The sequence below is a fragment of the Pinus tabuliformis genome, chromosome 6, assembly GCF_031772625.1.
Source record: "Pinus tabuliformis cultivar Carrire ecotype Pingquan chromosome 6, CPIR1, whole genome shotgun sequence".
In the NCBI taxonomy this organism is placed as follows: Eukaryota; Viridiplantae; Streptophyta; class Pinopsida; order Pinales; family Pinaceae; genus Pinus; species Pinus tabuliformis.
Window position 1 is genome coordinate 1846839520 of NC_142292.1, and position 13500 is coordinate 1846853019.

Below are 13500 nucleotides of genomic sequence, written 5' to 3' on the forward strand. Positions count from 1 at the left end.
CTTCTTATGTTCTATTAACAACTTGTTTATCAAGAAACGCCCCTTCAATTAAGGATTCCAGGGGAAACAGTCAACAACCACTGGATTTTGCAAAACCAACGTTCATACCTCGCACTCGCATGACAAAGAGTTGAGATTTGGTATACCTCACCTCCTTTACAAAGTTCATATAAGAGTTCAGGTCTACCGTAAGCTTAGGCACAAACATGAAATTTCGATATGCCCCAATCAATAACATAAGTAAAACAATGACACAAGTATTAGGAGTTGAATCTTTAGGGGCTCTCCTCTCTTAACATATTCAGAAAACTGTGATTGATACTTATCTGGCTCATCTTCTCTCAATGTCTTCATGTATGAAGCGACGTGACCTCCAAAAATATACTTTCGATGGACCTCAGCATCCAAGCTCTTGCTTTCCTTGTTATAACCAGCAAAACGCTTGTCGCTGTGAGGAATATCTAATCCTCCATCCAAAGCACCCTTCAGAGCTCCGAAAACTCTGTTGCCAGTGGTGGTCCTCACAAGACCTACATCCAACAAAGCTCTGAATGGCCTCCTTGAATCATTTGGCTCAACACTGTAGTCCTCTCCAGTGGCCTCCTCATTCCCAACATATTGATTGTTGGGTCTGCTCGAATTGTAGCATGCACTGACTTGTACAATTCTTCTATGTTCTTAGGCTCAATACCTCCCTTATACAAATTTTCTTGCAAATGATAACAATTATGGGAGATTTAACATACAACGGTATAGCTTGGAGAGCTACATGCAGTTGGACGCTGCAGCACTATGAGCTTTAAATGTTCTCGAAAGTAAGACAGATGCAGACAAGAATTTCAGCTTGTTTGGACTGATGAATAGGACTTGTACTGCTGGTATGGGGAAGAGGTTGTTGAACAGGTGGCTCAAACAAACTCTATTAGATGTAGGCGATATCAAATGTAGGTTGGATCTGAAAATTGGACCTCCCTTGACAACGCAAACACCACAAGCATGCACAAAGGGACAAGGGCTTTATATGCAACTTTTTCCCCTGAACCCGAAATTAGACATCCACCACAATTCAACGTACACGGTGGTCAACTTGCAAGCATGCCTCTACATCCAATGTTACCTCCCCATGATTTCTTCAGATTTGTTAATGGCGTTCAATTTCCTAACATGGGTGCACTTGCACAGGGTCTCCGCTTCCACACTACCAGCACCACATGTATATGGAGAATTCTGCGTCCAGCATTGTTCTCGACAAAGCAGAGTGTATGGCAGTCAAAGCAACGAATGATATGGGAGTTGATGCGTTACTATGCTCAATAGAATGGCAGAGAGAATGGCACTAATATTCCCGAGGGAAGGAGTGTTATATTCATGCACAGGGAATCACCAACGCTCAGGTATTTAAACGTGTCAGGTACATCAACACAACATTCAATTCATGGCAAATAGCTTAACCAACAATTCATTCAATGACCCTTTCAAAAATAATGTGCAACTGCTTAACGTGGAGCTCAGAAGAAACATTCAAACGTAAAAGACATGAATTAAAGAATCGAACAGAAAGACAGGTGACATATCTGAATATGAGGGAAAACGTCCATTTTTTTTGTTATTTCGAAAGAATGGGCAGAGATGGCAGGTTGTAAGGAGAGAACCCAACTCAAATATAGCTGACAAGGGTTTCAAAATATAAAATCTATGTGGCAGAGGGCCAGGAATGACCATCCAGCTCTGATACCATGTTAAACACACACATGGCAGCAACAACATAGGAAAGATAAACAGGAGAGTGCACTTATTATTAACAAATGATATACATTTATAGTACATGGTGTGACCCTTGGATTCATATTCCAAGTGGTCTCTTGGACTCCTTTTGGCTGTTCAGCTTCCAACATACACTTATAAAACTTTTAATCCTGTTGGCTTTAGTGATTCGTATAGGGGAGGTACTTTGAATGGCTGAAATCCTACATCTAGAAATTATATTTCCTTTAGTTTGGGTTTGATTACTTACATCTTGAAGAAGCAAAGCATAGTTTCTCTTCTATTCAGAAAAGTAAAGGAAATTGTAGTATCCATGAGTACACATGTATTATGGCTTAGAAATGTTTTAGAAAAAAAAGGAGAGACAAATTTAGTCTACTATGATTGTTTGTGATAATATGAATCCCATCAAATTAGCCAAGGATGTAGTCTTAGTAGTGCAAAACATTTTGATATAAAGCATTATTTCATTCGAGATTTGGTGCAAAAGAAAAAAGTTGAACTAAGTTATATAAATACTTAACAACAACTTGTAGAAATTTTCACCAAGAAAGTTGGAAAATTCCAATTTATGATACTCCTAGATCAAATTATGAGCCATCCGAGTGTCAAGGGGGAGTATGCCAATAATGATGCCAGATTATGCAATTCATGTGATGCATGCAATTCATATTTAGTTTTATTTTTATACACTATGCATGTCATTTATTGTCATCCAAGAGATTCATCTTCAATTTTATTTTTGATAGTTAATGTTTAGATATAGTTTGCATAATTTTAGATCTATCAGTGCGAATAATGCATGAATTACCTTCCGAAATAAGTTATTGTAAACATTTAGTTAAGAGTAGCTATCTTCTTTGAACTACTTTATTAAGATGTGTATAGTCGTAGAAATGCTTTTTTTTTTATATGCCTTCAATGTAAGCAATTTCCCTTATATTAATACTAGTATTGTATTTTCCATATTATTATAATTGATTAATCAATTGATTTAGATAAATATGCATATAATCTTCACAACTCATATGATTTTAGAGATTAAAATCCCCAAACCATAGTGATATGAAAAAATATCTAAATAGGTAAGTTATACCATTTAGAACTTAAACAATGTTCCAACTCCTAATACCAACTGTTATCACCAAAAAATGATAACTTAGCCATTTATAACTAGGTGGATCGAAATACACCATGTAGGATTAATTGTACCATAGTAAAATCACTTTCACCTTGGGAAATATTTTAGTAAACCATTTTTATTAAATTATTTTTTTATTAAAATTTAAAAACCCCATGAGAATAATTAGATAAATAATTATTTATTTAATTTTCTCTGTGAATAATTATTAAATCATTTTTTGATAATTATTCCTTGTCACATTGACTAAATCCCCTAGAAATAATCAAATAAATCATTATTCATTTATTATTCTTTAATTTTCTTATTGGAATAATTGTTAAATCACTATTTAATAGTTATTTCAATTTCACACCATTCTTAATCCTCGCGAAATAATTAATAAATCATTTTATTTGTTAATTATTTCTAAATAAAGATATTTGACCATTTTGAATATCTTTTCCCCCTCCAAAAAATATAATAAAATATCCCAAACTGTTAGATCTTGATTTGGTCAATATTATTTTGTTATTCTCCATTTTCAAGATTAACTCAATACTTTGTTATAAATAAGAGGGTTTTCCATTCATTCCTCACCATGGCCATTATCATCGTCACAATTATTGTCTCTTTTCGCTTGAAGTCCCATTTGAGTTCTCCACATTGTTTTGGGTTTTTCACACATTGAGAGAGAGAATCGATTACTGAAGCATCAAGGACATCAAAGGACCCATCCCATGAAAGGGGATTTGGAGACCCTTTTTGTAGATCTCCTTCAGGTTTTATCAATAAAAGATTTATTCATTTTAAGTCTTTCAATTTGGGTTACTACATTGGATATATACATTGTTGTTTGCTGCTTTGGATCATATATGTTGTTTTGTTGCATATTTTTCTAGTTTATTATATATCTAAAGTGTGAGCAGCCAAAAATTATTGTTAGGGTCATGTGTCACCTACTGACTTAAGTGAAGTGTTTTTGGTACACCTTCCAAGAAATTTCACACTAACACCAATGAACACATCCTTCAATTTGGACAATTTCCCATCAAATTACATCCTAGCTACAGTGATATAAAAAAATATCATGACACCTAAGATATGTTGATCAAAACTTAAGATATAATATTTGTATCTTAACATATTTGATTACATCCTTCAATGGGTATCCAAATGGAATTATGAATAAATATAAGATATGCTCATATGACTTTAAAATATCTCTTATGAAGAGAGCTACAATGATATAACAAAATATTAATATAAGTAAGCTACAGTGCTAAGAACTTTTAAATATAGTACTTGTATATTTGAGCTCTAACATGGTTGAGTACATCCTTTAGTCGGTGACAAACTAGAATTATGAATACAAATGAGATATGATCATATTTTTTGTTCTATGTTTTGGAAAACCAACAATTGTTTTTTCTCTTTTTTGATAATTTGACACCTGATCAGTTGTTGGGATGGGGTCCCCTGGGTCAGTTTTGGGGCAAAAGTCCAATTTTTTATGTAAAGACTCCGCAAGTTGTGGTCGCGGAGCGTGTAGTTACTTAAAGAGTCAAAAAGGGTTTTGCCCTTCTTTTATGTAACTTGAGTCAGCTTTTGAAGATCTACCCATGGTCGCAGACCATGGGATTGTATAAATAGGTGTGTCTTAGAGAGTCTAAGGCAGTGATCTAAGTTTTTCTATGGGTATGATGGAAAGATGCTAGAGAGTTAGCACATTGGAGTAAGAAGGAAAATTTTCCGCAACTGAGTGCGCAGAGGCCTAGAGTAGTGTCCGCAGATGAGTGCGCGAACCCATGCAACTGAGTGCGTAGGGAAGTCTTGAGTCCGTAAGCTTAACTGAATATCAATAAAGAAGATTGTTCTAGAAATTCTTGTGTTTTATCTCTTTACTTCTATTATGTATGAATGAGCTTTATGCTGTGATAAATAATGGGTTTATAAAATAATGATGTATTGATGTGAGACTTTACTTGATTTTTATTGTCATCTAAACGCAATTGATATTAAGTGATTACGTGGAGATTATAAACTTTCTGTTAAAATTATCAAACACTTAAAGTATATCGGAGTAAATACGGGTCTAAGAGTAATCTATGGTGTGTGTAAGTAGCTAATTCGCTTGTTCAAGGTCCGCAAAATCCAGTCGTAGACCTTTGCGAAGGTCGAGAGGCTGATTAAATGAAGTTACATCGACAAGCCATAAAGGCTTATCGATCTGCATGAAGGCAGATCTAGGTCACAAAATGACATCACCCTGATCTTTGGGTGCGGAAACTTAGTTCCAGAACCCCCCATACTACTTCGGGTGAGACTTCAGTCCACGCCCCATGAATTTATGCCGAAAGGGCCAGTGGTGTAGTTATTTGTTTGGTGCAACCAACTCTGAACCTGCGTCAGGACCCACTAAGCCAACAAATGGTTTCGTTGTCGGGACCGGGATCTACATAAAGAGATGTGTTATGTCGCATCACTAGAATCCGACCAAGAAGGAAATTGAGAAGTGGTTGGATAGAAAGATCCACGAATTCACGGCTCAAGAAAACAAAAATCCGCGTCTGAAAAAAGAACAATGGTTGGACAGATATTTATACACATAAATAAACAAAATTTTCTTCTGCACCTTCCTGATCGAACTATACGAGTGGATCGCTAAATTGGCAAACAACCAACGAAGGTGGAGGCTTGACGGTCCGATAGTGTGCATCCCGGAGCTAGTGCGGAGGTTGGAAGCTTATGAAGATAAGATCGTGTGTGCTATTTATCACTGGCTTGATTGATTCATAGGAGGATTTGTGATAGAATTCGCGTCAACACCTCAGCCAACTACAATGAAGCGGAGCGACGTTTCTTCAAGGGACCGCAAGGTAAGTATTTGAGATCTTTGAATACTTGGATTAAGATTCTTTTGTGTGAAAAGTGGGTTATGGACTATGTAATAGTGAGTAGTGATTGATTACTAAAGGTCTCGACATATGAGTTTTGGGCCTGAGAAATGAGAAATAAATTTTAGAACGACTGGCGTTTAGTTTTTAGCAATGTGGCATACCTGAACTTGAAAAACTCGTGCTCATCGAGTCAAGACTGAAAATCGAATAAATTAGAATCAATCATAGGAATCTGCTTTAATCAGCAAGTCTCAAGTCAAACTTTCCTTGACCATGAGTTAAACTTGGTCAATGTGAGTTTGACTCGCAAATATTTAGATCGGATCATTTAGAGAGCGAGCAGATTCCAACTCGTGATTAATCGTGATTAATCGGCGAGTCCTGTTTCACTACTTGTAACTAAAATATGAACTGAAAATAGGAGATATTACAATTGAAACTAATTGTGAATTTTCTAAACTGAAAATGGCCTATCGACATTGTTTCTATTTATGGTTGGGCACGTCAACGGAAGAGATTCATTTTAAATCAGGTTCATGGAGAAAATATTTTATGGAAGATGTTTCTTTTATGTCGAGGAAGACATAGTAATATTTTTTATTAAATTTGAATAACAATAGTATCTACTCTATATCTCACGTATCTCATTATTTTTATCTCCTGTAACTCATACAGAAAGTGGAGTAATAGTGTACATGCAGCATCAAGCTCCACTCCTTTTAGTCCAAAGTTCTGCATGCAAACCTTTGTGTCACTTACATTGCAAAGCCTTCACTGTAGAGTGTGGAGTTAACACCTACCTCTGCATGACAAAAGCTACACATACCTTTTGACTTGGTTTTTTCACCTTTTGTCCATTCTTTGTTTGGAGTCTGGGACAACAATCTCCACATGCTTTTTTTCCATACCTCTATGTGAGTGTAACTTTGCACATTTTCTTTGCTTCAACCAATATCAAAAGCATTTGTGAGCTTCTATCAAGGCATGAATACATGCTTCAATCATGGAAATTAGCAAAGTTTCTAAAGCAAAAATAACCATGGAGTTATCCTTTTCCATTTCAAATATGTTAGGATTCTATTGAGAGTTTTTTAGAGATAATTATTAGCTGGCCCTCTACTTTTCCCTTTTCCTTAATATAAATTGCATCTCTTATTACATTCCTAATCAAGATGTTTACATCAAATACTAGATCAAAGGGCCAAGGACTTTTCATAAATGCTTCCTTGTCCAGTAGAAGAATAAATGGTGAACATGTCAGCTTGGCTCCAATTTCTTGGGAATTAATACTTGTTTTGAAAAATGACTACTCTTGTTTGAATCTAGAACTATGTTTAAGCTTAGAAAATGGATTTTCCTCCAAATTGATCTTTGAAAGGTCCTTATTAAAGGCTTCTCTATATCTCCTCCACTAGAATGAATGGTTTGTATGTTGCAAACTATAGTAGAGCTCCCTTCTGAAAAGCTTGATCATCCCATTGTCACCAAGAGCTCCTCCTTTTCCCCAAACTGGACCCAAAACAACATTGAGTACTTAATTATGATCCAACCTGAGAAATTTTGATTGACACTGCAACTCAAGAGCTATTAAATTTAAAATGTGCTAATATGATTCGTCATTCTTTCATTGAATAAGCATATTGTTTTTGAATTTGTCATTTGTGCTTGTAGTATGTGGTACTGACCTTGTTTCACCTGAAAGGGTTTTTATTCTTGGACTATGACAATGCTAGTAAGATTTATGCCTTTTGTAGTATTTGTACCCCATGATCATTTTTGCAAGATGTATGTCCTATGTGGAAATAAATAAGCATTTAGTTATTACCTCCTAAACTAAAGCATTGTTTATTTTATTAGGTGCCATGTAACATCCTCTACAAATTGAGGACGAATGGGACGTAATATCCTATCCCTCCCTGTAGACTATAGTCCTCCATAAAGGGGAAAAAACCCCAAAACACCCATTGTTGGGCAATTTTTGGGAAACTGGGCTTAAAAAAGCGAAATTTGGGGTTTGGAGTAAGGTTTACTCAATCACTTAAGAATATGAAACCCCTCTAGAAAATCTATAAATAAAGAAGGATTGAATTCATTTTGGATGACCAAGTGTGGATTAATTCATTTGTTCTTCAGCATTAGGTCTGATAGTTTTTGACCCCTTCTATCTCTTGTCAATTTCAGTGGTGAAATATTCCATCCTAGTTGGCATTCCCTTATTATCTCATTGTTTGAGCACAAGGGTCTCTGGCTGGTCAGTGAATTCCGTTGGATATTGGTCTCTTGTCTTTTTCTGGGCACAAGATTTCTGTTAAAGGTGAATGAATTTGGAGGATAGTGCATGATAGCTTAGTTCTATTTGGCATACACCTCTCTTGAAGGAAGCAACAAAGTTTCTGAGTCCTTAATATCTTGTTCTGGGCAAAGCACTTACCTTAGGCAATGGATTCGTTTCTGGCACCTGGAGTAGTGAAACTCTTTACTTTATTTAGTTTTTGCATGCACAGTTAAAAGGAGCACTTCCCTAGTTATTAATTCTCAGCCTTAGCTAAGGAAGCATGTTTGCATATCTCATATCATATTCACTAGCGGCAGACTTTAATTGTCTTGTATAGCCATGCAAGGAAGGTGCATTAGGATTAGGAATTAAGAAAGTTGAGACATAGTTGTACATGTTTCTAGATTCATTGTACCTTATAGACTAAAGGAAAATTGAATAGTAGTGTTTGAAATTTTTAGTTATTTCTTATTTCAAAGAGTAATAAATAGTGATGTGATTTGAGTTTCAAATTTGTGTACTTGTTGTTACTTTCTTCAGTGGCATGTGCATCCCTATTTAGAACAAGGGGTTTTTCTGCAATATCTAGCCTCCAAAGCTTCTTCAATGCAAACTAAATATCAAATAATGCCCTCGTACTCCAAATAATCTAAGGCATCACCCTAGAGAAGTTCCAAAGTAGACCAATGAGCTTTGACAGGCCAACTCCAACCCCATGTCACTATACAAGTGTTGACATCACTGCTACAAAAATTATTCTGAAGTGTTGCATCCTACACCAATTCCTAAGATGGATGCCCAAAGGGGTTCTAGAACGAGGCTCAACCTTCATTACCACATTTAAGACTTTTCAAAGGGATCGGTCCCTTTAAACCATACCAATTTTTACACTTTCACAATTTGGCCATGTTCCTATCAATTTATATTTTGTATTGAAAAGTTAGTCCTATTTTACATGTTTATTAAATTTAGGAACAATTATAGGTCAGCTCCAGCAAAATGTCAACAAATTTTTGGGTTAGGTTGGCATTTCTCCAAATACTATGACACATGTATATATAATCACACATTTTCATTTTTAGATCTTGATTGGTTGAGAAAAAAGGTTTGTTGCTTGTGTAATTTTGTCCCATACCTCCACATCAGCACTCATAGATAACAATATTATTAATTATTCATCTGTGTGCACAGTAAGTCCCTTTTGGTTGCTATTTTTGATGGAGCAACCTCTGACAGTACACCTTTTACCACAGAGATGTTGTTGTTGGATAGAAATCTCCAGAGGAGTCTTACACCAGACATATAAATGGCTATTGTATATCACAATAATAAGCATTAACATATGAAGATGTGTAGACCCTAAACTATGTGCATTCAATCCATTACTTTTTCTTTCATGGCAGATTTTGTTCTGCATAGTAGATGTGTTGTGGCACTTGAGTGTGTTCGCATAAAAAATTCTAAGGCCAAACCTGGATTCTCATGTGTCATGGAAATTCAACATATGCCTTGTTCACCTAAGAACTACTTGTAACTCATCTTAGGGTACTCATGTACAATCTCACTCATCCCACTTAACAGGTTACCAAGACAAGGCTCATCACATCAAACCTTGGTCTAAAACAATTAAGCAACACAATTTACATCTTGACATGCCATAGCACCTGACATGTCTTAGAATGCCTTGGCACTATGTGGCATGTGTTAACATCCCCTACATTCCTTGGCATGCTTTGACACTCCCTAGCACACTATGGCACTTCCTGACATGCCTTGGTAGTTTAGCATACCTTGGCATTGCCTAGCATATAACCTTGTCACTCCTCCTTAACACACCTAGAACTCATTGAAACTCCCTCTCACACACTCTTATTCATTAATTTCCATGCATTTTGAACTAGTGCTTCCTTATGTTTCCTTGACACCCCCTAAAACTCCCTACCTCACCCTAGCACCTAACACATCTTGGCCTACCACCTTACACTCTAGCATTCCTTGGCACTACATAGTATACCTTATCACTCTTTCCTTAGCACACCTAGACATTGCTAACACTCTTGGTCACAAACTCTTATTCATTCATTTCCATGAATTTTTACCTAGTTCTCCCTTGTGTTTCCCTAGCACTCCTTATCACTCCTTGACACGTGTTGTTACACCCTAGCACCTATGACATCTTGGCATGTTGCCCTAGCCTCTAGCATGCCTTAACACTTCCTAGCATACCTTGTCAATTTGTCCTTAGCACACCTAGAACTCACTGAAACTTCTAATTACAAACTCTTATTTGTTCATTTCCATTCATTTTGACATAGTTCTCCCTTGTGTTTCCCTGGCACTCCCAGCTAACACTTCCTTACACACGTTGGCACATCTTGGCCGCATGTCGCCCTAGAACTCTAGCATTCCTTAGCATTGCCAAGCATGCCTTGTAACTCCTCCTTAACACACTTGGAACTCACTAACACTCCATGCCACACACTCTTATTCCTTCATTTCCATGCATTATGGCCTACTGCTCCCTTGTGTTTCCCTAACACTCCCTAACACTCCTTGGCACACATTGGCACACCATGGCACTTGTCACATCTTAGTAGGATTTCCTAGCACTCTATCATCTATTGGCACTGCTTATCATACATTGTCACTCCCTCCTTAGCACACCTATAACTTGTTAACACTCCCTATCACACACGCACATTCATTCATTTACATGTAATTGAAACGAGTCCTCCCTTGTGTTTCCTTGGCAATCCCTAGCATGTGTTGGCGCCACATCCTAGAACCTAGCACACATTGGCATGCCTTAGCACTTAGCATGTCTTGACATGCCTAACATTCCTTGGAACTTTATAACATGTGTTAGCACTTCCTGAAATTCCCTGCACACCTTGGCACTCCCTAGTTTTCATGCCCTCATAGATAACCTTACTTTTTTTGTGACTTGGGAACCCAACCAAGTCATTGAAAAAATAGTGTTGTGCCTGTTGGAAATAATACTGAGAGGGGGGGGGGTGAATCAGTATTATCAGATCATTAAAACTTTTTCAATGCTCAAAACATATACGCTACTTCAGTTAAGTGAACCCGCGTGTACACGCGACTGTGTCTAAAGCAACTAGCGTATATCCAGAAATCTTATGATTCAGTTAGCTTATCTTCAATAAATGCATCAGAACATTATTAACCATATTAACAGTAACCAGGTGCAGTATAACAGAACAGATCATCACACAAAAGCCACACACATGAACACAAAGATATAAGGTGGAAACCCAATGTGGGTGAAAACCACCTGCTGCAAGTCATCTCAATCTTCTTCTTAATAAGAAAATCCTTTTACAATATTTGTACTGGTGCAGTCTTATATCAGTACGGGAGCTACAACCCCCTTTGCTCTTGTACTAGCCGATCCATTTACTAGTACGCAGGCTGCTACCTGCTACAATGCTCCAAAGATCTCCCTTAGCTTTTGTACTAGCTTAGATACTAGTACGTAGGTGCTTGCCTACAATCTTCTCACCTCCAGGTACCACATTTCATCAATTTTCAGACTGGATACACTGAAGCACAACACATAATCTGAAAGGCCACTTTTCATCCAATTTTTATACTGGACCCATAACTATCATTGAGGCTCAAAACAATCATCAAACTCTGAATCACTGAAACCCTGTTAACAACAGTCACCAGAACACAGAGCAGACACAGAACTCTGTAATAACCATCAGATCCATCTGCAACTTCAAATATCAAGCTTTACAATGTATACGCTACTTCGATGAATCAAACCCGCGTGTATACGCGCTTTTGCCAAAGACAACCCGCGTACAGATCTAAAAATAATTTCTCATAACTTGCAGCTGTACCAGACATCAGTCATACTCATAACACTTATAGAACAATACATGCGTCAGTATGTAGATCTAGAATAAGCATCATAAAGATAGTTCATTTCAAACCATTTGATCCCGATCTCTCCTTAGATCTTGTTCTCCATCAACCGGTGAGATCTCTCCTTAGCTCAGATCAAGCAATGCATCATCAACCCATAACCCTGCATACTGGATCTAATACTTCATCAGATATTCAAGACATTTCAGATACCCTTGCCTAATGATTTCCTTCTCCTTATATAGCCTTAGGCCTTGTTCAATACCAAGGGCCACAACCATAGAAATCCAATACCATCAACTTCAAAACTAGGGATCAACACGTCCGTCGAGACACCAAGGTCCAAAACCATAGGCACAACTTCCAAGGAATAACCGCCGTGGACCAAAGATAAGATTTCCACATACACGCTCTTTTGTTGAAGCCAACCTGCTTGTACATGCTTCTTGGTATATAGAGAACCTGCGTATACGCAACTTGGTATATAGTGAACCTGCTTGTATACGCGACTTGGTATATAGTGAACCAGCGTGTATATATTTTTCTTCATACTTGTAGACTGATCATCAATTCCTTGCTGCTATCCTTCTGCACTATGATTTGTCATCAGAGTGATTTGCCATCAAGGACAACACTTGTCTCATAATGCCAACAATCTCCCCCTTTGGACTTGATGGCAAAGCTAACTTGTTACACTTAGAACTATCATCTGATTCCTTTGAGCTGTCCTCCATCAGTCACATCTGACATCTCTTCTGAAGATTCATCCAGTTATACATAGGTGAGATATTCTTCTATGAGTGGGTTGCCATCAAGTACAACACATGCATCATAATGCCAACAATCTCCCCCTTTGGACTTGATGGCAACAACACCAAATCACTCTCCCCCTTTGACATCAAGGGCAAAGGGTGGACCAAGATATTCTCTTCCTTTGCTGAATCATTCCACTGTCCATACTCCCCCTGAGTACCTGCTGAAATCTCTGAATAATCTCCCCCTTTGTATATGCCGAGGTGTACCAATCTGTCCATGCTCCTTCTGAGTACATGCTGAATCTCTGTACTGCTAAAGTGTGCTGTTCATGCTCTTCCTGACTGTAGGCAAGATCTGCAAAAGATGTTCTTCAAGAAGAACATGACTCTATACATCATAAAAGACCTTCTTATCACCAAAGACTCATACATACGTCCATTTCCCAACCATGTGGGGACATACTAGAATTGACTCACCCACCCAACCAAGTGGGGATACATCAAAAGTTTACACATGATAATTCAAGAGTATAACATCATTCATCCCAGGCATAGTGGGGAAACCAACATAGGCCGTTACATGACCTTGATGAAAATACATGACTGAAATATTTCAACATTCATCAAATGACCAGAAGAGATTTCATCAACTGATTACAATAGATAGAGACACTCAATTACTTCATGAGTCAAGAGACCAGACATCTAAGTAAGACCACGATAGTCATCAGCAGCTATCATACACAATGTATGATTTGTTCCATAAGCATCTAGTCCAGCAATTATATTTTC

General features: G+C 37.3%; 1 pseudogene; it reads right to left on the reverse strand.

The window, feature by feature from the left end:
• Positions 1 to 228: 228 nt before the first annotated feature.
• LOC149266397 (large ribosomal subunit protein uL18 pseudogene) overlaps positions 229 to 13500 on the reverse strand; it is a 62661-nt pseudogene continuing 49389 nt past the window's right edge.